The sequence below is a fragment of the Passer domesticus genome, chromosome 7 (assembly GCF_036417665.1).
Source record: "Passer domesticus isolate bPasDom1 chromosome 7, bPasDom1.hap1, whole genome shotgun sequence".
In the NCBI taxonomy this organism is placed as follows: Eukaryota; Metazoa; Chordata; class Aves; order Passeriformes; family Passeridae; genus Passer; species Passer domesticus.
In genome coordinates, this window is record NC_087480.1 from 48,841,400 (window position 1) to 48,867,331 (window position 25,932).

At 40.3% G+C, this 25,932-nt stretch overlaps 1 long non-coding RNA gene across 2 annotated transcripts in view; it reads left to right on the forward strand.

Moving 5' to 3' along the window:
- Positions 1–9: 9 nt before the first annotated feature.
- The window catches only part of LOC135305149 (uncharacterized), a 333,233-nt gene continuing 307,310 nt past the window's right edge, over positions 10–25,932 (forward strand). For both annotated transcript variants that reach the window (XR_010366425.1, XR_010366426.1), the window contains exon 1: positions 10–353. This is a non-coding gene — a long non-coding RNA (uncharacterized LOC135305149). The remainder of the gene's footprint in view (positions 354–25,932) is intronic.

Below are 25,932 nucleotides of genomic sequence, written 5' to 3' on the forward strand. Positions count from 1 at the left end.
ATTCCGGGCTGCACCTGTAGCCAGCTCCAGGTAGTGCCCTAGGTGGAAGCAGTTACCCCTTTCCTCTGCAAAACAGCAGCAATTTGCTTTGTGATCAGACCAGTGGTTCCAACAAGCCTTTATTAGTGGCATGAGCTCCTGCAGCCCATTGCCCAGCAGGTCTGCCTGCCCCTCATCGCGGCCCGGCCAGCCGGGCTCTGCCCGGGGAGCAGCCGTGAGGGCAGCCCCGCAGTGTCCTCGGCAGCGCTGCGAGACCCCGGCTCTGCTTCCAGGCGCCGTGTGATGCCAAGCAAAGGAACACAGAGATGTTACCAGCGGGCACCTCTGCCCGCTTCCGACACGACTGGAATGAGGTAACTGGTGGGTTCTGTAGCGGTGTATCACGGCACCTGGAACGCGCCCGTGCGTGCCCAGCTCTGGGCGCCTGAGGCCGCAGCCCCGGCCCGCCGGCGCTGGGAGAGGAGCGGGGAGCGCTGAGCTCCTCGTTTGTCAATGACGGCACCTCCGGGAGCCCCGCCCGCGCTTAGCCAAATATATCGCCTTTTTTTTTTTTTTTTTTTTTTTTTAAATTTTGTATTTCTCGCGGTTATTGCAATTACGCGGTTTTTACAGTTAATTAGTCGGGAGCGGGGCCGAGCCCGGCGAGGGGCGGCCCCGGGCGGGGCCGGGCGGCGGCAGCGCTCACCCGGCCCCGGGCCTGCGCGAACCGCGCCTGGCGCTGCTGCTGCCCCAGCGAAGGGATGGGCTCGGAAATGCTCCTTATTAAAAATTACAAAAAAATCATGCGTTATTTGAGGACCACAGCAAGGAAGACACCTTTTTGGAACCATTGCTTAAGTTATGTTGGAGGAGATGTTACTTGAAGTATATCATAAGGACACCTATTGTAGACCTTGGCTTTGGGTTATTGTCCTGTCTCGAAACCTTATGGTTTATGACTGTCCCTGTATATTCAAGTGAAAATATTAAAAATATGCCTAGAGGGATCTGGATAGGCTGGATTGATCAGCAGAGACCAGGAATATGAGGTTCAACAAAGAGAAACACAGAGTCCTTCCCTTGGGTCACAGCAAAGCTCTGCAGTGCCACAGGCTTGGGGCAGAGTGGCTGGAAACTGCCTGGTGGAAAGGGGCCTGGGGCTGCTGGTCACAGCCTCTGGGTATGAGCCAGCAGGGGCCATGAAGGCAATGGCATCCTGGCTGATATGAGAAGTAGCATGGCCAGCAGGACTAGGACAGTGATTGTCCCCAAGTCCTTGGCAAGGCGCCTTGAGTGCTGTGTGCAGTTTTGGGCCCCTCAGTGCAGGAAGGACCTGGAGGTGCTACAGGGTGTCTGGTGGAGGGCAGCAGAGCGGGTGAAGGGTCTGGAGGGTAGGTCCTCTGAGGAGCAGCTGAAGGAGCCGGGGTTGTTTAGCCTGGAGAAGCAGCGGGGCTCAGGGGTGCCATTATCACTCTCTGCAGCTCTCTGAAAGGAGGGTGTAGCCAGGTAGGGTCAGGCTCCCAAGGAACTGGTGGCAGAACAAGAGGACATAGTCTCAAGCTTTTGCAGGAGCAATTCAGATTGGACATTTGTGGGAATTTCTTCAGAGAAATGATTAGACATTGCAATGGACTGCCCAGGGAGGTGATGGAGTCACTGTCCCAGAAGGTGTTTAAGAAAAGGCTGGACATGGTGCTTGGTACCATGCTCTAGGTGACATAGTGGTGTTTGGTCACAGGCTGGACTTGACCTTGGAGATCTTTTCCAACCTAATTGATTCTGTGAAAAGACTGAATTGCATGGACAGTTATAGCATCTACTTTGGGTGTTAGCAAATATGAGTATTTGCAAGTTAGCTTTGCATGCGTTGGTAAAACAGTTAACTTGAAGCTGTTGCAATGGGAATCCGTTTTCAGGAGGAAATAATTTGCTGTTAAATGGCATTCTTACTGGCAAATCTTTCACTTCAGCATTTGCTAAAAACATTCGTAATTTTTTCTGTATGTGGTAAAATTCCCATGTGTTAGGTTGTTATTCTGCATCTGTGTTCTTTGTTCTCTGCCAGCCACCTCTGTGCAGTTCCCTACATTACTGAAATCTCTTGTTAACATAGAAGAGTCTTAGTGTGTAAATACCTGTAGCACTTTAGGACACTTAGGGAAATGGGAGTAATTTTACCTTTTACTTATATGGAACGGAAGACTCTGCTTGCGGGGAATCAAGGCAGGTGCATTCTGATGTTTTTAACATATCCTCATTTCTTCTTTAAAACAAAAGGCAGCAATTTTGCAGAAAGGAAATTGTTAATGCTGCACTGAGTCCTGCCCTCCTTTCAGTAGAGATGCTACAGCTTATACCATTCAATAATGCAGTTAAGGCTGCTGTGTATGGCCCCAGGTACCTGCTGCGTGGCTCAGCCTGCTTTCAGCACCGCAGGGTGAAGTGCAGCCGTGCCTGGCTGCAGCGGTGACACGGGTGCCCAGCGTGCCGTGCTGGCTCAGGTGGCTGCACAGCAGTCGGTCCCCTCTGTGCCGGCCCCTGTCAGGACTGATCAGCAGCGTTCTGCAGGGCAGGGCAGTGACCCCTGTCCGCCCTTCCTCTGTGCCCGCACAACACCGCAGCTCCTGCCGCGCAGCGAGCGCACAGCGCTGTGCGAGGGATCCGTGAGCACGGGCAGCGCGCTCGCTGCAAAGCGCTGCCTTTCAAGGCTGAGGGGGGCGGTCATGAGGCGGATTGGAGCCCAAAAAGGGTATGAAATGTCAGGGGATGTGGTGAGAAAAAACCATTATTCTGCAGATGGTTTCACGTTAAAAATTTTCCTTGTGCCCACCTTTGTGGAAATTATTTGCTGTTATGGCAAATAATTCTGCCATGGCAGAACAGATGGTTTCATTTCATCATTTTTAACTAAGTGGTGCAATGTCATCTGACTACCCTATATCATCAATACACAGTCAGTTGTTCCTTACAAAATTCCCCACAATCCACTGTCTCTTTTGGAAGCTTATCAGTAGGACAGAGAGGACCATATTTTCTAAATAGAAGCTTTCAATTTCAAGAAAAAAAAAAAGTAATTCAATACTTTGTATTTCAAACTATGTAGTGCACAGATTTCTTGATCTGACCTAGGTATCAGACTGTCACTCTGGTTGTCCTTGCACAAGAGGGATGGGATTAATTTACTTTGCAAAGAGCAATACAGCTGAGTGACGCAAGTGGACTCAGCAAAGGTGCATCTGGCACGAGAGTAGACAAATATGAAAACTCAAAATGTGTTTCCAGGAGAATGCACCTGTGCCCTGAGCAGCCCTTGTGTGTAAGCACTTCTCTGCTGAGTGGTCTTGCTCATAACTGAAGATGCTCTTACAGCTCTGATGTTGCTTGCTTGTCCAGGGACCTCTGAGTCACATACAGCTACAGGTTTCATTAGTTCTAGGGTCTGGTAAAATAACTGACTTACAATGTCCCTTACAACGACATTAAACCTGTCAAACAACTAAACATAGACAATGAGAAGTAGTACAAACTGTCCTGTGCAGAGATCTGGACTTTCTGTTAACTAATGAACTGGGGACACTATGCAGTCTAGACACATTTTTGAAACTGACCATGTTGGTAAGGAGCTGGCAATTTCAGAGATACATAAGTGTTGGAAGAGTTGGACTTTATTCCATCCCAGCTATCCTTTTCCATTCAGCCCTGTTAGGTGATTGCAGGTGTTCTGCTGAGTCAGGCCTCTTCCATCCCCATGCAGGGTTTGTGCCCTTCATCGGTGTGATGTGCTTTTTCACAATTGTGTGGGATTCAAGCTGTCTTTCTTTGATTCTGATTCAGAGACTGAACAAAGTAGCTGCATCAAAATGGCACAGTAGTAGACAAGTGTGCTGTGGGGCAGTTTAACTTCAGTCACACTGTTGGTTGCTTTGGTGTTTGCTCTGGTCTGCATTATGCAGCCAGAAGCAACTGAGAAATCTTACTGGCACGGTGAAAAATAGGTTCCTCTGACATTTAAACTAACTCATACAAGTGGTGATAAAATGGTCCTGACAGCATCTTTCCAAAGTTTAACTCAGTTAATCTGTGGGATCGTTTGCCACATTAATAAGAATGACTCCTTAAAGCTGTGTGGTTGGGTTGTACTCACTAAATGTGACTATATGGGACACCAGACAGCGTTGGTGCTTTCCTCTATTTCTGTCTGCAGTCTATTCAGCCTGCATGTTCCTCTCCTGTCACCATGGCCTCTTATTTTGTTCTGAAATAGAGGAACCCCTAACTCCCTTCAGCTGTGATGTACCTTTTGAACAGCTGAGAAGCCAAATGCTTTGCTCCACAGGTGTGCTGCTGAGAATGACAGTACTGGTCACAAGGGGTGAATAATGGCAACATAGGTAGCAAGGGCATTTTTTGAAAAGCAGGGTAAGTGCAGTAGTTCTGTAATTGCCATCCTCCAAGCTGTTTGTGCCTCTTGCACATGTTGTAGCTCTCAGAGTAGGGTGGCTGTTTGCTAAGAGGAAGTTGTTGCTAACTCAGACTCTTCTTCCTAAACTTTGCAGTTTTTCTTCCCTCCCCCAGCTTACTCAAATGGAGGAAAGAGTAAGTTTTGTATATCTTATAACTTCCAAATGCTAACTAATCTGGGTTTGAGGAAAAAGCTTTAATAGAAATATGAATCATCATCTGATGTGAGATGATGTTCAAACTATCCAAGTGTATGTGCTTATCTGTGTTTGAATACACCTCTTTTACAGAAAATGTGTTTCAGTTGCCCAAATGGTATCCAATTAGTATACTCTGCAACACCTCTGCCTGTTGTATATTTTCTTTCAAGTGCACCAATTCAGGTATTATTAATGATAATAAAAAACCTACTTAGGATTAAAATGCTGAAGTAGTTGGATCTGCTCTTACTTGAAAAACACCTACATTGTGAAGAGGCTTGGCTCTCACTCAAGCTTTTGCAGTGATTACATCTATTTCACAGTAATTTTTTTCTCCTGTGCAGGCTGGAACAACATGGTAAGGATAGCTTTACTGGTTATTACAGTCAAATCAAGTAAATAAAGTTGGTACACACATTTCTGTGAGTTGACAGCCATGTAACTTGTTTTGCAATTCTACAAGGACAGTTGTGTATATATATATTTATTTTTTTTTGTATCAACAATAACAACATCCAGTAACTCTAATATGCATGTTGTTATGTCAGCATTTTTGATATTTAGGAATTTGTACCTCACCTGAGTTGCAGCTTAGCTTGCAGAGCCTCAGCAGGAAGTATAACGCTTTAATTATTTAATCAACACTAAATTGTACTTTCCTGTGCAGTGATATTGTATTTTATTATTTTAAAATAAAATGTCACGTTTTTCAGAAGCAATTTTCCTTTCATTGCACAGTGAGCTAGTGAGCCTTCTCTGTCTAGTCACTGTAGTCCAGCAATGCTCCTTTCTTGTGTCTCTACACCCATAAAATTCAATATCAAGGTTTGCTGTTCTGTGCGGAGAAAGGATTTCATGTTTTGGCTATGTTGGTCTTAAACTACTGAGTCTGAGATTATTTCTAGTTCAGGAACTTTATGTGGACATCTGCCAGCAATGGAGCCACGTGGCACTGCAGCCGTGCTCTCACAGTGCCAGTGCTTGCCCTGCCTCTGTCCTCTGCAGGTGTCAGCAGTGTCACCCGTGCCACCGGAACCGGCACCAAGGGATGCTGAGAGCAGGGTCTGCGCCGGGCAGAGAAGTCCTCTTCCTCCCGCTCCTCTAACATTCCTCTCTTTGTGTTTTAGTTTTGTAAGTCTGCATGAGAACGCTTGTAAAAAACCAATGATCCTCTCTGAGCAGGGAGGGCTCTCTCAACCTGCAGGTTTGGTTCTTCAAAACACTGGTGAAATAATCCAGTTCCAACTGCAAGCCCTTCAGAACAGAGGACTAAGGTTTTGTGGTGCAATGCCAGTAAAAGAATTACTTTAGCTCTCCCAATGATGATTTTTCTTACCTATTATTATTTTAATTATTTTCCTCAAAATTGTTGGGAGAGATTTTTTCCCAAATTAACGTTTTTCTTGCTGCCAAGGGCAAGTGAAAGAGCAGTCTAGTAATAATTACCCTGGGCTTTTGGTACTGGTAGTTATTGTTTCTGAGAAAATTTTCTTCTGGAAGATTTAATTCTTGTTAACACTCTTTCATCAAATAATGCAGATAACCCTACCCCTACGTAGTTGAGAAGCAATTCTTAAAATAGCAGCAGTTTTCTCTAAATCAATGTCAAGTAAGTGGTTTGGTGTTTATTTTGGTTTTTTAAACTTGTGATCTTATGTGATTTTATCAGATGGAATATGAGGGCCAGCAGCATTTGTGCAGTCAGATTTCAGACATACCTACAAAAATGCAAATCAAAGGTGCTTTCCTTAAGTTTTCTCCTTTTTAAAAGCAGTTTGCTTTTCATATATTTTTTGTTGCATGACATTACAGAAAAAATGCAGTTTTGGTATCTTACAGTGCAGCATAAAATACTAGTGTTATTCAGGAGTCTGAAATATCATTAGTGAGTGACTTGTATGAACTAAGTATGTCACATGTAATCTGGGGATTAATTTATAAACCTAGTTCATGTCATCATGGTGATATGGGAAACTTGCAGCTGTTTGGAAGAGAAAAAGGTAGATTATCAGAGGTATAGAAAAGCCAAGTATTTTCTATTTACTTCTCTACTTAAGGAAGAAAAACCCTTCTTCAGCTGCCCCCAAAGGAGTTCTCTAGTTTAAAGCAGTAATTGCAATTAAGAACATCAACTAAAAGAATTATATAATGCTGTTCCATTTTGCTATTAAAAGCTTAAACTTTTGCTCCATTAAAATTGAAAGAGAGGGGGAAAATCTAAAAAGGATTTAATTAACTAGTAAAGAGTGTTTATCAACTGTAAAAATGATTTGATTTCTGTACCAATAGGATACAAATCAACTTGGAGATTTTAAAGATCAAAGTTAGAATAATTGCAAAAACACTGATTGGCTATTTATTTATTTTTATTTTTAATTGAATTTTTAAAGCTCAGTATTTATCAATATTTTTCCCCACTTACTATGGTTCATTGGGATTTGGTGTTTAACTTTGCATTTATTCTGTAAACTGTAAATTCAAAGGCAAAATAATATTTGTGACCCTTAATAAAGCCTCAGTGGTAGAAAGTTGCTCTTGGGTATATCAGCTGTGTCAAGGGACCGTAACCAGCAGATTTCTGCCTTCTGTTCATGTTTGGGCTCAACTGTAACTGAAATAATTCCAATTAGGGAGTTAGAGCAGCAACAGCGAATTGAGTGGTCTGAACTGTGAAGGGTCAGGATGTAACAGGCTGCATCCCACCTGCTTCAGAGAACCCCAGCCTAAAGAGTGTACAGAGCCTTGCTTTCCCCTTCCCCTTGGTCTCCAGGCTGGGACAGCTTCTCTTCTGCTCTTTACAGCTGGCTAGCAGGACAGCAGAAAACAGACATGCAGGGTGGTGAGCTGTATGGGGTGGGAACCAAGACACATTTAATGGAGTAGTGCAGAAAATTGCCTTGCAGTCTGTTGGGACTGGTTTCTAGAGAGATAGAGCAGTGGGTGGTATTCAGTGGAGCAAGGGATTTGACAAACTTGGGGTAGGATGAGCAGACATCACTGAGACTCTGCCCATGTTAGCAAGCATTAGACTTAAACCTGTGTCAAGTGTTTGAAAATGAGTCCTTACACATCACAGTGTGGTTTTAAAATGTTCTTCCTTGTTTTGGAATTTATCTTGCAAGTGACAAGACACTGTATGAGGGAAGCAGAAAGCAAAAAACAATTTGTTCTGTGTTAGATTGTGGGAATTCATGCACTTTTCCTTTTGAACAGCAGTGTCTTCTGCCTAGCTTCAAGTGATTGCATGACCCCCATCGAGGTGCTGGCAAGCAGTGTTCAAGTGAGAAACAGAATTATGGCTGTATAACAAATTGCAAGGACACCCTGGGAAAACGTGACCAGGGAGCATAGATCTCAAACACTTGTCCACAAGGTTTGTCCTTGTGCTGAGCCCAGGGGTCTCCTCCTTGGTTTTGCCCTGAGGTACTCTGAAGCAGCAGCAGTCTGATGCTAGGGTTGAGTAGGATGGAGGGGGCTGAGAAGTGCTGTAGCAGATAATTTCTCAGGATTCTCGTAACTCTTCACATCTATTGTTTTGGGGGTGTTTAGCCTGGAGAAAAAGAGACTCAGGAGGGAACCAATTTATTGCACTCTCTAATTACCTGAAGGGACAGGTAATTGGAGAGAGCAGTAGGTCAGTCTGTTCTCCCACGTGACAAGAGGAGACAGCCTCAAATTGCTCCAGGGGACATTTAGAATGGATATTACTTAAGATTCCTTCACTGAAAGGGTTATCCAGCACTATGACAGGCTGCCAAGGAAAGTGGTGAAATCATCATCCCTGGAAGTATTGAAAAAACTGTAGATATGGACCTCAGAAATATGGTTTAGTGGTGGATTTGGCAGTGCTTGGACTTGATCATGGAGGTCTTTCCAGCCTTGATGATTCTATGATTTTACAATCATTCTGCTCCTCTTGAGACAAGTTTCTATTATTACAGCTTACCAGATATTCTGTCCCCTGAATTACACTATTGTTTTGATTCTGTTGTATCTTGCAAAGATACATGTTTGGGCCATTAGTTAAAACAGCTACTACAGTTTCTGCTCCAGAGGTGTGTTGCTGTTTATGAATCGGTCAGTTTCTGTTCTTACCATTCATGACTTTGGCAGAATCATTTGACTGAAGTATGGCTCCATTAATCTCTCTCTTCACTATTTGTATGTAATAATTAGTTTAAAATTTCACTCATCATAATAGCTGCATTAGGTATAACTTGTCGTTTCTCCTGGGGCAGCAGCTGTAGTGGGAATTCTAATCAAATGGCATGGTCACAACAGTTCTCCTGCTATTACTGTGTTCTGTGTATGGATGCAGCAATTTAACTGCACAGGCTTTCTGACAGGTTTTTAGGGAAGTATTAAAGAGATTCAGAAACTTTAATTGATTTAACTTTCACATGTCCATGTATGATTTCTTTGATTTACAGATTAGGTGGGTGCATCTGGATCAAGTGGGATGAGTAGCTTTTTGAATTATGTTAAAAGATAAGATTTTTCTAAATATCACTAAGTCCTTGAGTAGCTATCTTTAAAAACTTATTGAAAATCTATGTATTCCTTTATTTGTTATTCACAGAAGAAGGACAAAGCTTCCAAACTGGTGTGGCTTAAATGATATGTCACCACAGTTAATACATCTCAGTAAAAGAAAGAGGATTTAAAGATGCTGAGCACTTCATTTTGTGCCACTGAAATCCAGGAGAACCAATAAGTTTTCTCTCATGTTAATGAGGAATGATTTTTGCTTATTTTTATGCATATAGGTTTGAAAGCTTCATTTTAGGTGCTTAAATTAAGAAGACTGTCCTCTGATGATTAGACTTTTTCACAAAAATAAATGGAGCCAAGTATTTGCCCTCCTTTTGTACCTTAAGTCCATGTGTACCCTAAGGATTAATCTCTTTAATTTAGATTATTTGTCCTGAATGAGAAATAGCCTGAAGGTTACTGGGCTCTGTATAACTACCACACAGAATTGGTTATAAACATTATTACTGCAGTTCTGTGCAGCCCAGGTGGAAAGGACAGGGATTACTATTAAACATTTTTATAGTGCAACATATGCACAAGCAAACAGGTGAACACAGAGGAGACAAAATAGAACAAGAGATGAGGAAAACAAGGATGTAAAGATATCACTGGTGAGAAGGTGTTGGCTAAGGAAGAGTTTAAACCAGGAGGATGGGGAGGGTAGGAAGGCCCACAGAGGGTGAGATGCAGGAGAGTATAGCAAGTGATGACTGTGTTTTTGTGCTGTGCTAGGTGTCTGCTCTATGAACTGTGATGGGGGTCTCTCAACAAGCATGAAGTGAGAAAATCCATTTGCTTGAATTTTAATATCCTGTTTATTCTGCCACTGCACACAAACAACTGTATTTACACTGAATTTTTCAGTGAATGCTTTACTGTTTGCTGGCTTTGCTTCTCCTTCCTTAACCTCCAGTGCAGTAAAGTGCAGCTGCCATTGCCATGTTAAAAAACCAAAACAATTTATCATAATATTGTCTCAAAAACTGTTCCTCTCTTTCGACATACATATTTGATTAGTATTGTTGTACATGTAGATAAGGTATTGTAAAGTATTTGAGCCACTTTGGTAGAGTAGCTTGTGGCATATAAGCCTGGTGAAGAGGCAAGGACAAGAACAGCTAACTTTTTACATTATTAGCCTTTTCTGAGATGCAATAACAATGAAAAAATAACCAGCATTTTAATAGGATTAAAATCAGAAGCTAAAGGTCATTCATAAGATTAGTTTTGGAATCAGAGTTGAATAAATATTTTTTAAGGCTGGAGTTGTTGCACAGGGAAGTTTGTGTCAGTACTGCACATTCACCAAAAGAGAGCAACATAGGCACACTGTATGTGCTGCAGGCAAGGGGCCATTTTATACTGTAAGCAGGAACATATTGTCCTCTGTTTCAGTCTATGTTTTACCTGCCTCTGAATGTGATGAATGTGGTGCAATTATTATTTAGGTTTATAGTTATCGATGATGTATGTTTTATGGATCATATTTTTGTCTTTCAAATGTTTATGTACAATATGTTTCCTCATTCGTTATGACTGCATTTAGGATACATGCTTAGACATTTACTGAAACATTGCTGCTTTTCTTTCCTGCTAGAAACTTTTTTCAATGACACAATTTGTATTCATAAAATTTTTTTTGGCTGAAGTCATTAAAATGTGCTTAACATTTTTAGTTTTATTAAATGCTTTGGCATGGGATCAGCTATGTGTTTGATTGACTTGGAAAAAAAAGCACTAGTAAGCCTAGAAATGAACTTTTTTTTTCCCCCATTAGTATTTGTCACCATCCTGAGTATATAGACTACTTTATTTAATACTCAGATTCATTTTGCTAAATAATCCTTCTAGCCCCAAAGCTAATAAATGCCCTCAGAAATACTTATTTAAGTAAGTGTTTGGAAGTTCCTTGAAGTCCCTTTCCTACTATGTCCATCTTGAGTTAGCAGCTGTGAATTTTTTAAAGCAAAACTAAAGATGAATGATCCTCAAAATAAAAGAACAAGGACATTGTAATGCACAAGGTTGTTTTTGGAAGCACGCACCTGGAGTGTCCAAAACCTATCTGTGTCATTTCTGTTAACTTGGATTTGGGGGTTGGTTGTTAGCAAGTGGATTGTTTACATTGTCCATATATTTGTGCACCCTGTGGCCCTTGGCTGGCATCAAGGTGTTCGGGTGTGACCTTGTTTAGAGCAGTGCTAGATCTGGTGATCTTCATAGGCTGAAATGAGGGGAGATCTTACTGCAGTGGAAAAGAGAAACAGGAGCAACAAAGCTGTCCTGTACCAGGCTGGGAAGGAAAGTTTTCTCCTGCCTCTTTCTTGTATGCAGGAGAGAAAGAATCATTTGACTACTTTTCCCCTTTTAGTTCAGAGGTTGAATTAAGAGATCCAAGTTAATGTCAGCTATATTCCTGCTAAGCTACTAGAAACTAAGATCTGTAAACTTTGTGTCCCAGTAATAGACACTTCTTCTATAGACACTGGCTGCACACAGTAGACCTGTGTTTGGGGGGGATGTTCTGTAACCTGGGGTCCTCAGGCAGGGATGGGGCCAGAGTTCCAAAGTGCTGCTTGTGCCAGTGGCCACCCATCATTCAACAGCACGTCGTGAGCTCCACAGAGACTCTTGAACAGATCCCGTAGTCCAAATGGCTTTACTAGGACTCACTTAAGAGGGTCCAGAAAAAAGTCAGCTGAACAACATCCTTGGGCTTGTGGCAGGATGGAGAGAGTCAAGAGTACAGGAAAAGAGGAAAAGAAAATCCTGGAAAATTGCTGTAACAAACCATCATCCCATTGTGGTTATTAGGAATGTGGATGATGCATAGTAACAGAAATGAAATGTGAGATGTATGTAAAATAGGAGTGTGTTTGAATTTAAATGTGGCCAGAGGCAAAGCAAACGATGGTATTTTTAGTAGAAAGCTTGCATGAAAGCCTTGCTGGAGCCTGGAAGTGCTAGGTGTTGGTGTCACTGGAAAAGAAATTGTAGTCTACTATAGTCTGGATTTTTGAATGTATGTGCCCCTATTTACTTTTGTTTAAAGATAAATAAATAGTTAATTTGAGACTTCAGTATTCTGTGGAAGCTCCCTGTGAAAAACAAAAGGAAAGCCCTGAAAGATGCTCGGTGTGGGAGTGAGAGTACATTGGGCTCTGGAGAGCTGAGCAAAGATGCAGCAAGATTTGGCTGTGCCGGAGGCTTTGAGCCCGTGTTTGTTTGTTGTGGTGTGTCTGCTGGAATAAGCAGCTCTTCATCTGAGACCTCTGTGCACAGAGAGTGACCCTGTGTGTGCCAGGCAGGCTCTGCCCCTGAAGAGACGCTCACATCTCTTTGCCAGCTGCTTATAAACATTGGATTGAACCTGTTTTTCAATCCCACTAGAAGAGATGTCTGCATAAGCTGCCCAAAGTCTAAATGTAAGAACTGCATGTAAATAAGACAAAAATGTATATATCTCTACAGATCTGCATGCATGTACACATGAATTTTGCTCAAAATAATTAAATCCAGATTTCTGGAAGACTAGAGTGTTCAATAAAGTCTGTTTTTCTGACTATGAGCCAAGGCATCATCCTTTTTCCAAATATTTTCAGACTAAATCATTTGAAGGAAGCATAGACTAGTAATTCTGGGGCTGCTGAAGCTTTCAAGCCCTAGGACTCTGGATGTTTCACATCTCAGATTGAAATAGAACATTTTTGAAACTCCTGTTGCAAAGGTATGAGGTCTCGCAACAAAATTTTGGCTAGCTTTCCACAGAGTTGGGGTACAGTGATTCTGTCCAAATGAGATGAGTTGGCATAGTTTAAAAAGCTGAATTTAGGAACGCTGCTGTGCGACCTTATGGATTACTTGGTTTTATAGACTGAACTCACTTTCCTAATTCTGATTTACAATATGAGGAAAGAGTATTCCCCCTTTCCAGATTAATGAGATTTATCAAGGTTTATAAAGTCAGGCTAGGGAACCCAGCTGAGTGGAGAGCGTTTGCACAAGAGACATCTAAACGAGAGACCCTCATGGATTTCTGCATCCACATTTTGGCACGCAGTTTCCTAGAAACTATATTTTTTTTTTGCGAAGAATGTTGTTAATGAACTGTTTTTTAAACTCACTATGGTAGCTGTCTATGTATGTGCATCATCAGCCCTGAATAGTATTTTAAGTATTTAACTGTGTTAAATTATCAATGTGGATAAAACTGACTTCAGTATGAGTGCCAGTGGTACACAGAGACAAAACATGACCCAATGTTTCCAGACTAAGTTTGTACAATTTCTGTTAACAAAAGGTGCTAATCCTCTTCTAGCAAGTTATATATTCATCAATACAATCTGCCATGTTGTGACTGAACCATTCTTATTTAGAGTCAAACGTGTATTTTCATGGCTCTTGTTGCTCTGCTCTTTGGTCGTTGTAAACTTTCTGCTCAGAATGCTCTGGTTTACAGAAATGCCAAGAGTGAAAACATGGAACTGCCAGTTGTAAACTATGAATTCAGGGAAATTCTGGTGAAATGAGTTTGTGTGGGCAAGAACACACCTCCTTTAGATTCCAGCTCACAGAAAGTGAGCACAAGAGGATGAAACAAGGGCCCCACTGTAAGTGGGATGATGTTTTTGAAATGTTGAGTGAATGAGTGTGTCAGTCCTGTGTTCAGAAGTGCCCTAACACACTCTGGGCAGTTGCACAGGAGTTTCTTGCTTTGGCCCACACCCTTTGAGAGTAATAGGTTAGTGCTTGAGACTGGAACCCTGTAGCTGCAAATTGTGATAATGTCAGTATAAAAAGCCAGTTAGGATTGGTCCTTGAGCAGGGATTACTTTTCATGGTCATACTGTACTCCTGTGAAGGTCAAGTTTGGGAGAAACTTTATATATCTATTCATATATCTATTTAAAAAAAACCCCAACAAACAGCCCTTTCTGTTCCCCTGATCATAAGCTGCAGTGGTATTCCAGGTTTTTTATTATTTTTAGTTTTCCTCTTTCTAGCTTCTATCTGTTGACAACTATTTTCTGTTCATGTCTATGCAAAGTAGAATTTAAAATGCTTTGTGTGGTTGGTAATGGAATTCCTGGCAAAGGTAGATTTCAGGTGCTAGGAGAGAGAAAATTTATTGGAACAGGAGAAACATCCAATTCAGCTCTTGCTGTGTTTGCCTCTGTGACTTGTTTGTGTAGCACAGCGCTGTAGCTCTTACCACCTAAACAGCTCTGCATCATCTGGTCCCCTGCTGTAAGGGCGAGATGTCTAAAAGAACTCAGCAGGGGCATGGCAATTGCAGAACTTGAAGATCAGAATGGACCAATACAGAACTTACAATAATTGTTTAAATCTGTAGTATCCAACTGGTGGTGGATGATGGTTTCAGACTTCTGCTTCTCATAATAATTTTAATGAAGCTGCAGCTTTCCAGCCATGTGTGATGTGAATTTGGAGATTGGTTGTTGCTCTGCAGTGCCCTCAGCAGCAGGATGTGGACACTGCTGCCACACCACCGACAAGATGTAACTGTGTTATCCAAACAAAGGGTGTGACTGGTAGGATGATATGGGTATTTTTCATAAAATTATTTTGGCTTTTGTTTTAGACAGAAAAGCTTCCTAAGTTTAGCAGTCATTTAAAGAGCTTTTAAGCATTTAACTGGAATGTAATGTGAATTATCATTTCACATTTCGTTGCAATTCTTTGCATGCTGTCAGTGATTCCTGGCTCTGTAAATTATTGCTAAGTTAGGCCAACCTACAAATCCTGATATCTTTGCATAATCTCTGTTGTGAACAGTTAAAGCATGTGCATTCTGCTAATCCATATTCAGATAGAAGCCTGCAGTCAGAGTGCTAAATATAATTTGGTTTTAGGCCAGGAAAAATAAGTTATCTTTTTTTCCCCCATGGAAAAAAAACCAAACCCAAAACAAACCAACAAACTATGAAGCAAATATTGCCTTTTTGATGTCTTTTTGTTTTTAATTTTTTAAAAAAAATATTCCATAGCAGACATTCTCCCCACAGAAAACAGCAGGAGGGTTTTCTTACATAATAATCTGACAGATGTGTCATGGTATCTAATCCCTTAAACCTCCAAAGCCCTCTGATAGTGGATGTTTTAAAAGGCCAGATTGAAAAGCATGCTGCTCTTTTATTGAGTCTTTGCCTTCAGTGCCCATTCCACACTTGATCACTTCATTTTGCTAACGCACAGTATGTGATAACTTGAAGTCAAGAGAAAAAAAAATTTATATCTTAGCAGAATTAAAAATATCATTAAAACAATACCAAATGAAAATATAATTTAAAACCTACATTTACACCTGTATTTTTTTTTGTTCTTTCTCTGAGATTGAGTCAAGAAGTAAATCAATAATAATTACACACACAAAATGACCAGCAGAATTGCAACTGAACCATCAGGATTTTCACATTCCTGAGCTGTGCAGCCGTGTAATCACATTACTGTAACTCTTGTACCTCGTGTCTCGGGCCGTGCTGTGCCTTCCAGCATCGTGTCTGAGTGCACCGTAGGCCATTCCAACTGGGGGACTCTGCCTTCCTCTTGCCTCGGTAATCACCTGGCATTCTTTTTAAAATAACAAAGTCATTAGAAAAGTCTTTGCCTCTTAGCTCACTTTAGCCTTTTCTTTTTCAGAGCAGTTATAGCTTTAATAATCCAAATGTCAGAGGGAATATGAATTCAGAGGATCAGGGTTTCAGTTAATCATGTTAAATAAGTTCCCCTGATAGTTAGGTACAGCAGCATATGACCTTATTTCAGCTACCAGGAATTTTAGATAGCTGGGGTTTGGTAATAAACATTAGAATACCTGTGCCTAATGCACCGTTTGCCATAAATTTGTGTTCTACATAATTTTAAAAAGTCGCATTTTGTACTGTTACATGGGTGTTGGATTTGAACTTGTACTGAAACTTAAAGAAAGCAAATATTTAGAAAGAGAAGCTGACTCATTTGGGATTTTGACATCTGCAAAAATGCAATGTGGTCTTAAATGTATAGGTAAAAAATGATGCTTGAGAATACATAAGAACACCTAGAATTTATTTCAAAAATATTTTTCATATTTATTTTGATAAAATTGCAGCTTTCTGGTTTTCATCATTTTCATTACTTTTGCTAAGGCAATTATTTAGGGCTTTATCTTTTAAATGTGAACTGACTTACCTCACCTGATGAGGTTATCAATGATTTGTGAAATGACACTCTGGGACTGAGAAACTAATCATCATGTTTGATGACACAAACCTGTCTGTCTTTTTCATAAATTCAGCAGCTAACCTTGACTAACCTTGACACATAGCCAGTTTCTACATTCTTTGCAGGTTAAAAAAACCCCGTTTTTCAACAGATTAATCCTATAATGCAGTGATTTCTTTTTACAGTGAGGATTTCTAAGTGATTTTTAGTTTTGTTCCTGCTAAGGTTCTTTATATACCAGCTGTCTACACACAGGATGCAAGATAAAAACAGAAGAGGACAGACAAGAAATGAAGATTATACACAAAGACTTCTAGGTTAAAGTGTTTCTGCCAGTCTAGCAAATGTGAAATACAAGGTTAAAAAAAGATGTCTTTATTGTTTAAGTGGCATATGTTGCATTATGAACAAGAGCTTTTTTCATGTAGATTACAGCGCTGTCTAAAGATGGCCTCAAGGCATTGCACTTCCCTTCTTGTGGGGTCAGGCTTCCTCTGCTTTTCTTGCAGAGAATTGACCATTATAAAATTACCACCTCACTATGATTTTTTTGTTTGTTGTTAATTACTGTGTGTAAATTGAGGGAATCTTGGTGATTCAAATGAACACTTTAACATTTGGGCTTCATCTACAGCATGTATATTTCTCCTGTACTGATGAGATTGGATAATGGATTTCAGACCCTTGTCTCAATGTTGACAGTCATTCTTTGGGAAATCAGTGATACAGTATGAATGTTTTGGCAAATCTGACAGCAACTTGCTTGGTTTGACTGTTCAGGTCTGTAAAGAATGGGGGATGTGAAGGAAGAGAAATGGTGTTTTTTTTTCCTTTCTGGCCAACTGAAGGAAGGGAAACCTGTGTTTCTTGGTTTGATGTTAATTTTACTGTCTGTTGAATAGTGAGAGTTTTCAGGAGCAAGGATTTACCTTTTCATGGAACCATTTCATTCCAGAATTGGTTGTTTATTCTGTAATTTCTGTCCTTTTGGTAGTGTCCTAATCCCTCTGAAACAAACTGGTGTTACTGGGGAGCAGAAAGCCAGCCTGGAGAGCTCTTATAAAATCACTGCTGCCTGTTCTTAGGCAGCTATTTTGATCAGTTTGACCTAGTGGATGTGTCTCCAAGGCTAATACTTTTTCTATTGCTGGGAGCACTCTATCAGTTAACCAGATAAGGGGACACTGTAGACTTCAGTCCTGCAGTAGATAACAAGGTGAGGGGTCTGATCAGTTCTGTTGTCTTGCTAGAGTAACAGACATGCCTTCTGCTCGTGTATGGAATATGCTAAGCTAACAGGTTGTGGTGAAAGTGCTTTGATTTTTGGAGGCTCAGATTTTCTTTGTGACTTTTGACTGATAATTTGGGCTCAGAATCTCGCATATACTTAACAGCTATGTAAGCTGTTAGGCATTTGATCTTCCTTTTAAGTGGCAGTGACTGTTTTAGAGTCGTCCTGCCCTTGCTACCTCAACCTGTTCCTGATACCTCATAGCCAATAGTTTGTTTGAAACCAGAGCTCTGCAGCAAGATCAGCAAAGTTGAACTGCAGAGGCACTTTCTGAGCAGGGAACAGCTGAATGGTGCTCAAAGCAGCTGAAACCAAAAACAGAGGAACTATGGTGTGCTGAGATGTGACCAGAATAGTTGCATAGTGAGAATTTTTTCTTTTTTTTTTTTTTTAATTTATTTATTTATTTTTTTAATTTTTTTTTTTTTTTTTGCCTTGCAGGACAAATCAAAATTTAGGTCTCTGGTGTCTTAGGATAGTATCCTAGATACTGAACTGTAGATGATATCACTTTTTAAATTATAAATTTTACTTATATCAAGCAAAGGAGTTTCAACAAGAAAGAAACACCTCCTACTTAGCAATATTTTGGTGGAGTGGGATTTTAATTCATGCTTCAACTTGATGGTTTGAATATTCACTCAGTCTTGTGAGGTGAAGTATTTTAGATTTGTTGGTGGGAGTTTTTTTCCCCTAATTAAGCAGTGCTGAGCTTTTGCATGTGCTGGTGTTGCACTGAGTGCCCTGTGCCTGGAGTTGCACAGCCTGGGATTAGCTGTGCCAATTGTTCCTGTGGATTAAGCCCTTCATTTCTGGGCACCTCTCCTGTCCCCCTGTAAATGAGAGGGCATCCCCTGCCTGTGGCACGGCGGGGGAAGATTCAGGAGGTGTTTGGGTATTGCCTTGTGCTGGTGGGGTGCACGCAGGCATTGCAGCCAAGGGAGAAATGGCTTTGCAAGGGCAGCTACAGAGGGGCACTAGGGTGTCAGATTTCCACATGATTTAGTTCTGGTTTAATCTGCTGTTTCTATTTGGATCTTTTTTCTTGATGAATGCCCAACTTTTGCAGCTGGCCTGAGTTTCATGACTGTGTATAATGTCAGACTGTTTCTGTCTAAAATACATAGTTGCTAGGGAAAGATATTATTGAATAAATAATTGCATTTTCTTTTCCTATGTAGCTACCACACAATAGTTTCTAATATTCTGTCCTCTTAATGTTGATATATATTTTGGTATCATTTGTGAACCACATAAGATCTACTTCTATGACTGAGTTTCCATTTTGCAAAAAAAAAATCATGACATGATTAAAAAAATTTTTTTTCATGTTCTGGTTCCTGGTTTTTTGACTCTGCTAGTGATATTTACACTAAATGCATTCTGCTTGTAAATACGACAGAATTAGTGCAAATGAGAGCTGTTTTTTTTGTGAAGTGTTTTCTACATTGTTGAAACCCTACTTTTAAAAACCCTCAAAATATAAACTTGTTCCCTGATTCAAGAATCATGTTACAGAGCTTCCAGATGTTGTCATATACAGTGTTGTCATATATAGTGAAGGAGCCTCCAGGAAGGGAATCTACATAACCAGGGAATCTGCACTAGATGATTTGAAAATAATTTCACATGATATATCATTCTGTTCCTTTAAAAATGGGGCAAGAAACTCACTGGTCCTGCCTAAATGTTTAGGGAAATTACAGGCAAGAGGTACATAGGGTTTGAAGTTTGTATTTCACTGGATATTAAACCATTTCCATTTTAAAGAACTTTCACAGGTTTAATGCATTTATTAGCAGAAAGGTTACAGTCACTGAGAAACTGTTGAAATGTGTCATGGTCCATCTGTCACCAATTAGATTCACTATTATCTTTCTATGTCCAAAATTTGGATGCCCAGAAATCATGAAGTCAGCTCTCTAGCCATGAAAAGTTGCAGGAGAGAATACATAAAATTTATTACACTGAACTTTTTACTTTTTTACTAGTGAACTAATTGTTTCTGTGGCCAAAGTGATACACTTGAGACCAGACATTAGAGCAGCTATCTATAACTGCTCTATAGTTTGTTTAGAAGAAGGTATGTTACCCTAACTGAATAATAAAAAAAAAAAGTAGTGTTCCTAATCTAGAGCTATGGATTCCTTCAGGTACCTAGAGTTATGTGGAGAGTTAGTAGGAAGGGTGTGCAGCAGGAAAGGCCTGGCTGCAGGGGAGGAGAGCTGTGTCAGCCAGGTATTCCCTCCTGAACTGGCAATTCTCCACAATTTCTGCGGGATGTTCTTTATGTGCCATCACAGCAGATCAGGCCAAATTCTGATATTGCTGCTTCTATGAAGAGCACATGGGCTTGTGCAGGTGTAATGGGTTGGAAATTAGCAAAATTAGGCAATAATTCTGCTGGCACTTCAGAGGGAGGAGTAAAAGTCACAGTCCTTTGCAGCTGGCTGAGGCGATTACCTAAAAATGGCTAGCAGGAAAATTATCTGTTTGAATAGACACTTTTACAAATGCAACTGCTGGTTAAAACTGGTATTATCTCAAGACCCCTTCTAATGAACTATTAATCAGAAAAGCTAGAGATCCTAGGTTCAGTTTTGCTATGTGACTCTTTGTCACCTAATTGCCATGTACGTTGCCCTAGTCACTGGAAAGGCACATATTGTGACAGCTGTCAGTGGTACCACTGTTAAAAAAACCCTGAACAAATCCATGATATCTTGTGTGGAATGTGGGACTTGTATTATGATACTTTTGGGGAGTGCTGCTTGAGGTGGTGTTGTGGTTTGAAATCAGAATTGTTAGAAGGTAGGTAGCAGGGAAGCATCCATTCCATGGATGAGTTACAGAGGTTTCTGACTTTGTAGATTGGGGGTTTGTTGCTGCTGCTCTGCTGGGGAACTGAAGCAGTGGGTACCACTATTATAACAGTTGCTGCAGAATCAGAGAGCAATTGGGGTGGACTGGATCCTGAAGTGCAGCCATCCTGCTCAGAACAGGGTCAGCTGGAACAGGTTGCTCGTAGTTGTGTCCAGCTGGGTTTTGAACATCCTCAAGGATGGAAACACTGCAGTCTGTCTGGGCAATGTGTTCCAGTGTTCAATTGCCCTTACAGAATAAAAAATAGGTTGTTTGTGTGATTAAATGAAATTTCTTGTCTTAGTTATGGACAAATCCTGTACATTCTGGGTAAATAAACCTCGTGTTTACAACACTGACAGTCTTTAACAAGAGTCTTTAACGCTTCCTCCCTCCCCCACCTTCTCAGCCATTGGTCTATTGCAACGATTGCTATTAGTACAACCCAGGACGATTTCAAGATAGTATTTTGTTGTGAAAAAGGCATCACTAAGAAGAACTGGACTTGATTCTAATGCTGAAAACCAATACTGACAAGTGTGTACTATTCAAGACTTAGTACTGCTGCAGCTCTTTGCTAGCAACCTCTTGTGTGCTGAAGGTCAGAAAGAACACAGCTTCGTAACCAGGCAGAGCTGAAGTTTGACTGTTATTAATTTAATTATGTAAGAATAAAATGGCTGTAGTCACCATTAGGAGATGTTTAATGTGATAGATATAAATCACTTCACCACTGTAATGTCGTTGAAATGAGTGGAGCAGCTACAGCTTGTAACATTTCCTGTCCCATCAATTGCAGTCAGAGTTGTTTTCAAATTTCAAATGACATTAAAGTTGCTTCTCGTGTTTGGATGCTTAAATGCCAGTAGTTTTGGAAGGTGGCTGTGGAGGTCTCCATGTATGTTTTCCACTGTGGTCCAGCTGGCATATTCTTGCAGCTGCTGCTTTGCAGTTTATTCCAAGAGTTTTGGTTTTTTTATTTTATTTCTTTTTCCTTCCAAAGCTGTGTTCTGACAGTGCTCCTCTCTCAGTTCACATGGAGAAAACTTGTCTCAAGATCAGCATCTGAATTGGGACCAGTGGTCTGTGCTTATTAACAAAAATGCTTAGGGGGTGCAGATAGGTTAATTGAAGTTAGTTGTGTGTGACCAGGTTGGTTTGTCTTTAATCTCCTCTGTTTAAATTTCATATGCATGAAGACAATTAATCCTCTTAACTGCTGTAGACTTTGAATGCTTAGTAAATAAGTGGCCTTTTTAGTTGATGCTATGGTGTTTGCCTGTTTAAACCAAAATAAAAGTAAAGAGCTACACTGGGCCTTGAGGGAATCTTCCTCAGTGCAGTGAGAGGTTCTGTTATGTAAAAGGCTTAAGAGTCTTCCCAGCTCATTATTTTTATAGTACTGTCTGCTTTGCTCTTTTAAGACAATGCTCTTTTTTTTTTTTTAGTATCAACAATTTTGAGATCAGAGAGCACTTCCTAAGTCAAGGCAAATGGAGCAAGATATTTCAGCACCTGGCAATCAAAGATACGCTTCTCATGCATGAAAGTTAACAGTTTTCTTTCTCTCTCTCTCTCTCTCTTTTTTTTTAAAACTGAAATCCAAAAAAGTTCCTCTCAAGTGAAGGGCTTGTTATTTTTGCAGAGTGTACTTATTTCTTCACAGTGAATCATGAAGTGCTTTACAGTGTATATCTAGGGATTAATTGCTGGCCAAATGACCAAATTACTGGTATTATGTACCAATAAATCTGTATAATAGTTTTAATGAGATGTGAAGAATATGTTTGTCATTCTTAATTGAGTTTTGAATTTTGTTCAGGTAGGATGTTAACACTTATTCCATTGAATGGCATGTTAGTGACACTTAATAAGCACATCCTTTTTTATACCAGATTTCAGATCATAGCTCTGTTTCTTAAATCATTGTTCCAATGTTGTTTTACTGCGACGTATGTGATGAATAGATTGCAGTAATATGGAAGGATCTGATGTTTTAGAAATAATTTTTCATACATGAGGTGTGGTAGAGAAAGGGATTGTTGTCTGATTTGCAATGAAATCTAAGCTCAGATGAGTTTCACAATAAATATTTTGCCAGGCTGCAAATGTCCTCAGTATTGTGCCAGGCAGCAGCTGAGCACAGATGAGAATTGTTAGTGCCTCAGAGAGGCTTTTTCCATAGGTGCCACACTCACTCACTGCCTCAGCCTGATGCTGCATAGCTGTGCTCTGAAGTTCTCAGATCTAATCACACTGACTTATGCATGTAATTGTGTTCATATGTAATTTTTTATTAAATTCACTCATATTTAATAATTTTGGGGAACAAATAATCTATGTTAAGTGTAATCTGTATTTTTTAATAGCTTTTTTTTTGAGGTTCTTAATTTTTTAACATAACTTTTAAGGTCAGTGGTCCGACTGTGTAAATTATTAAATACTTCTGAATTTTTTATAAACTTTCCTAGCGATGCAGACTGGATTTTTCCACCTCTTCATAATTCCTGGATCTGTCCAGTATGGAGGGTGATACTGTAAATTCTTTGATTTCTTTCAGAACATAGTTGCTAATGTGAAATCTAAGTACTCATTTTACAAATTGTAGTAGTAACATAGAAAATATTTTGCTCCCTACAAATAGAATTGACCTGTGTCTAGTCTTTGAGACTGAACAGCAAGTGTCATGTTCATCCCATTGTTTGGGCTTCCTCTCTAGTGGGCCCCAGGTACTTCTGTGGATTAGTTCTCAAGGCAAAGCCTGGCACTACCCCAGAACAGAACTGTTGCAGCAGAATTTGACAGTCTGCACTTCTACTGACTCTAAACCTGAAGATTCTGCCCTAGGTCAGACATTGCTCCTCTGAAATTGTGGAGAAACATGATAGTTCTCATTTTAGTGGGTGATAGTACCAGGGAAACATTTTTCAAGACAGGAACATGTCAAGTTGAAGTCCACTTGAAGAATTATTCCAAAGAAAGATGCAGCCATGAGTAGAGAGACGCATTTGTAGGGTACCTCTCAGACTACTGTACATTTCTGTAGGGATCATATTTGTTTTTGTCTGTTTGAGATTGCTGACTGCAGATCCCTTTTTTTCTCTATGTGATCCTGATTGTTTTACTTCTCCTGATTGTTTTACTTCAACATTTATGTGACTGTGCTAAGGCAGTCCTTTGGAATGGGTGCCCTCTCTGTTCTCTTGCTCTCTAAGCAAGAATCAACCTATAACAAATAGTTGGCAACTCATGAGAAATTCTCTTGGGGTTGGGCAGGCACGTTTATAAAGTATCTGTTTAATATGGGGAATGAAATGCCAAATGCCTTTAGACTGTGAATTCCATGGACGGGTCGTCCCCCTCATCTTGACCCTCGTCTCCAAGATTCCTGCAGACTGTTGAGAAGTCACACCATGACCACACCAGTGGTATGAAGTGACACTGAGCTGAGCTTCCTGGGCTACCTGCACAATTTACAGACCATATTACTTTCCTCTTAGTAATTCTCGAGTTGAAAAGATTAACACCTCTGTGTGCTGGCAGTTTATTTTTTTTCAAATTTATTTATTGGAGAAGGCAGTGCTGCTTATCCTTCCTGAGCTCCTTCTAGAGGGAATAAAAGGGCATAGCTGGTAACAGCATATTGCAGTGGGCACACAGGATATTAATAATTTGTGGAGCGGATAAACACACTGCCAGTTACTTGCTGTAGCAGTGAAACCTGTTAATCACAATGAGCTAAAATTTTCCCTGTGCAAAATTTTCAACTGGACTAGTTTATGCTCAAGGGAATTGAGAGCTATTCTTCCTGGTATTTCAGTGTCCACATCCTTCCATGGATTGGAAATGTTTGTCTGTGAAGTGATAACTCTGCTAGATAAGAAATAGCTTTAGAAACATTTATCTGAATTCTGAAGCTTGTTTCACTTTCTCTAGAGCACATGTCTTAAACAGTTCAAATAGTTCTCAGTTGGAGACCACCATTAGATGGTTTGGTGTCTGGAGTCCCCTCAGTGGGTCTCTTTTATCATGATGCCCACATCACCTTGTAGGCAAAAAGTAAAAATGTGGTTCAATAATTGAAAGCATTTAAGTTCAAATGTGAATTAAAATCTTTGCAAACATGGCATTTCTGTTTAGGTCGGCCTTTAGATGCTTGTTGCCCTTAATAAAAATCAGTGCAATATTTTCCTATCAATGACAGTCACATCAGATACATAGCAGCTGTAAAAGAAGTTCTAAAGCAAAATTACCATTAATTAGATTTTCCAAACTCAAATATTACTCCCTCACCAGGAAGAAGTTGTCCATTCCTTTAAAGCAAGATCTTGTCTGAGTTTTCTAAATTTTGAAATTTTGGTGATATAAATATTCTGTGTGCTGTGTGACACTGACTGGTGTTCTGGAGTTCATTGTATCTGTCTTTACATCTTGCTTGTTCTTTTCCTTCTCTTAAAAAAAAAAAAAAAAAGCTAGAGAAACATATATTCTTAGTTCTGGAGGGATAGGAGGTTCTTTTCCTCTGTCCCTTTAATTCTAGCATTATTATCTAGGCATTTGGTAAATGTACCTAAATTTCTTGAGTTTCATTCTTGCTGCAAGGAATATATTCATGTAGCTCCTGGGTGTACCCTGTATTTGCAAAATCACAGTTCTATACAAAATCTGTGTCAAAGATATAGAAATTAAGAGCAACTTAAAATATAGAGACTACACACCAAGATAAGTGAGTCTGTATTGAGATGCTGCTTATGCTTAACTCGACAACAGATGTCACAGTCTTCAAAACAGCAATTCAAATGCGAACCAGAGCTTTTTAATTTTGCTTGTTTGTTAAAAAAGAAGCTTGATTTTATGCTGATGGAATCAGGCAACTTGTGATGTTTTCTGTTGCTGCTGGGTGTGTGTTCAGACTGAAGTGACCACCCATCCTGTGTCTTGTAATGTCTGGTCTTGTGAAGCATCTCTGCCCTTCAGGCAAGCTACCTTGTGCTGTTTCTGATCCAACATGAGCTATGAATGTTCAGCATCTCTGGAAATCAGACACAGATTGTCTCAAGTTGGGTGCCCCAAATCTTCAGAAAATGCTGCTAATTAGGCATTTTGCTGGAGGGTGCTCTCTGAAACCACCATGAGATAGGGTTACTGTGATTGAAGTCCCTTCTACTTTGGCATCTGATTTTAAAATGAGTGACAATAAACACAGTGCCTGATCAAAAGACATGCAAAGCATGGGGTCCCCTCCTGCTGCATATTTATATCTTGCAATGTGTTATAAATACATTTAACTCAGTAGAAACCATTGTAGTTTATATAAATCAGCTGTTATTGAAGAGCTATCCAGTTCATTAGTATTTGTGCTTTTGCTGCTAGAGGCAGAGG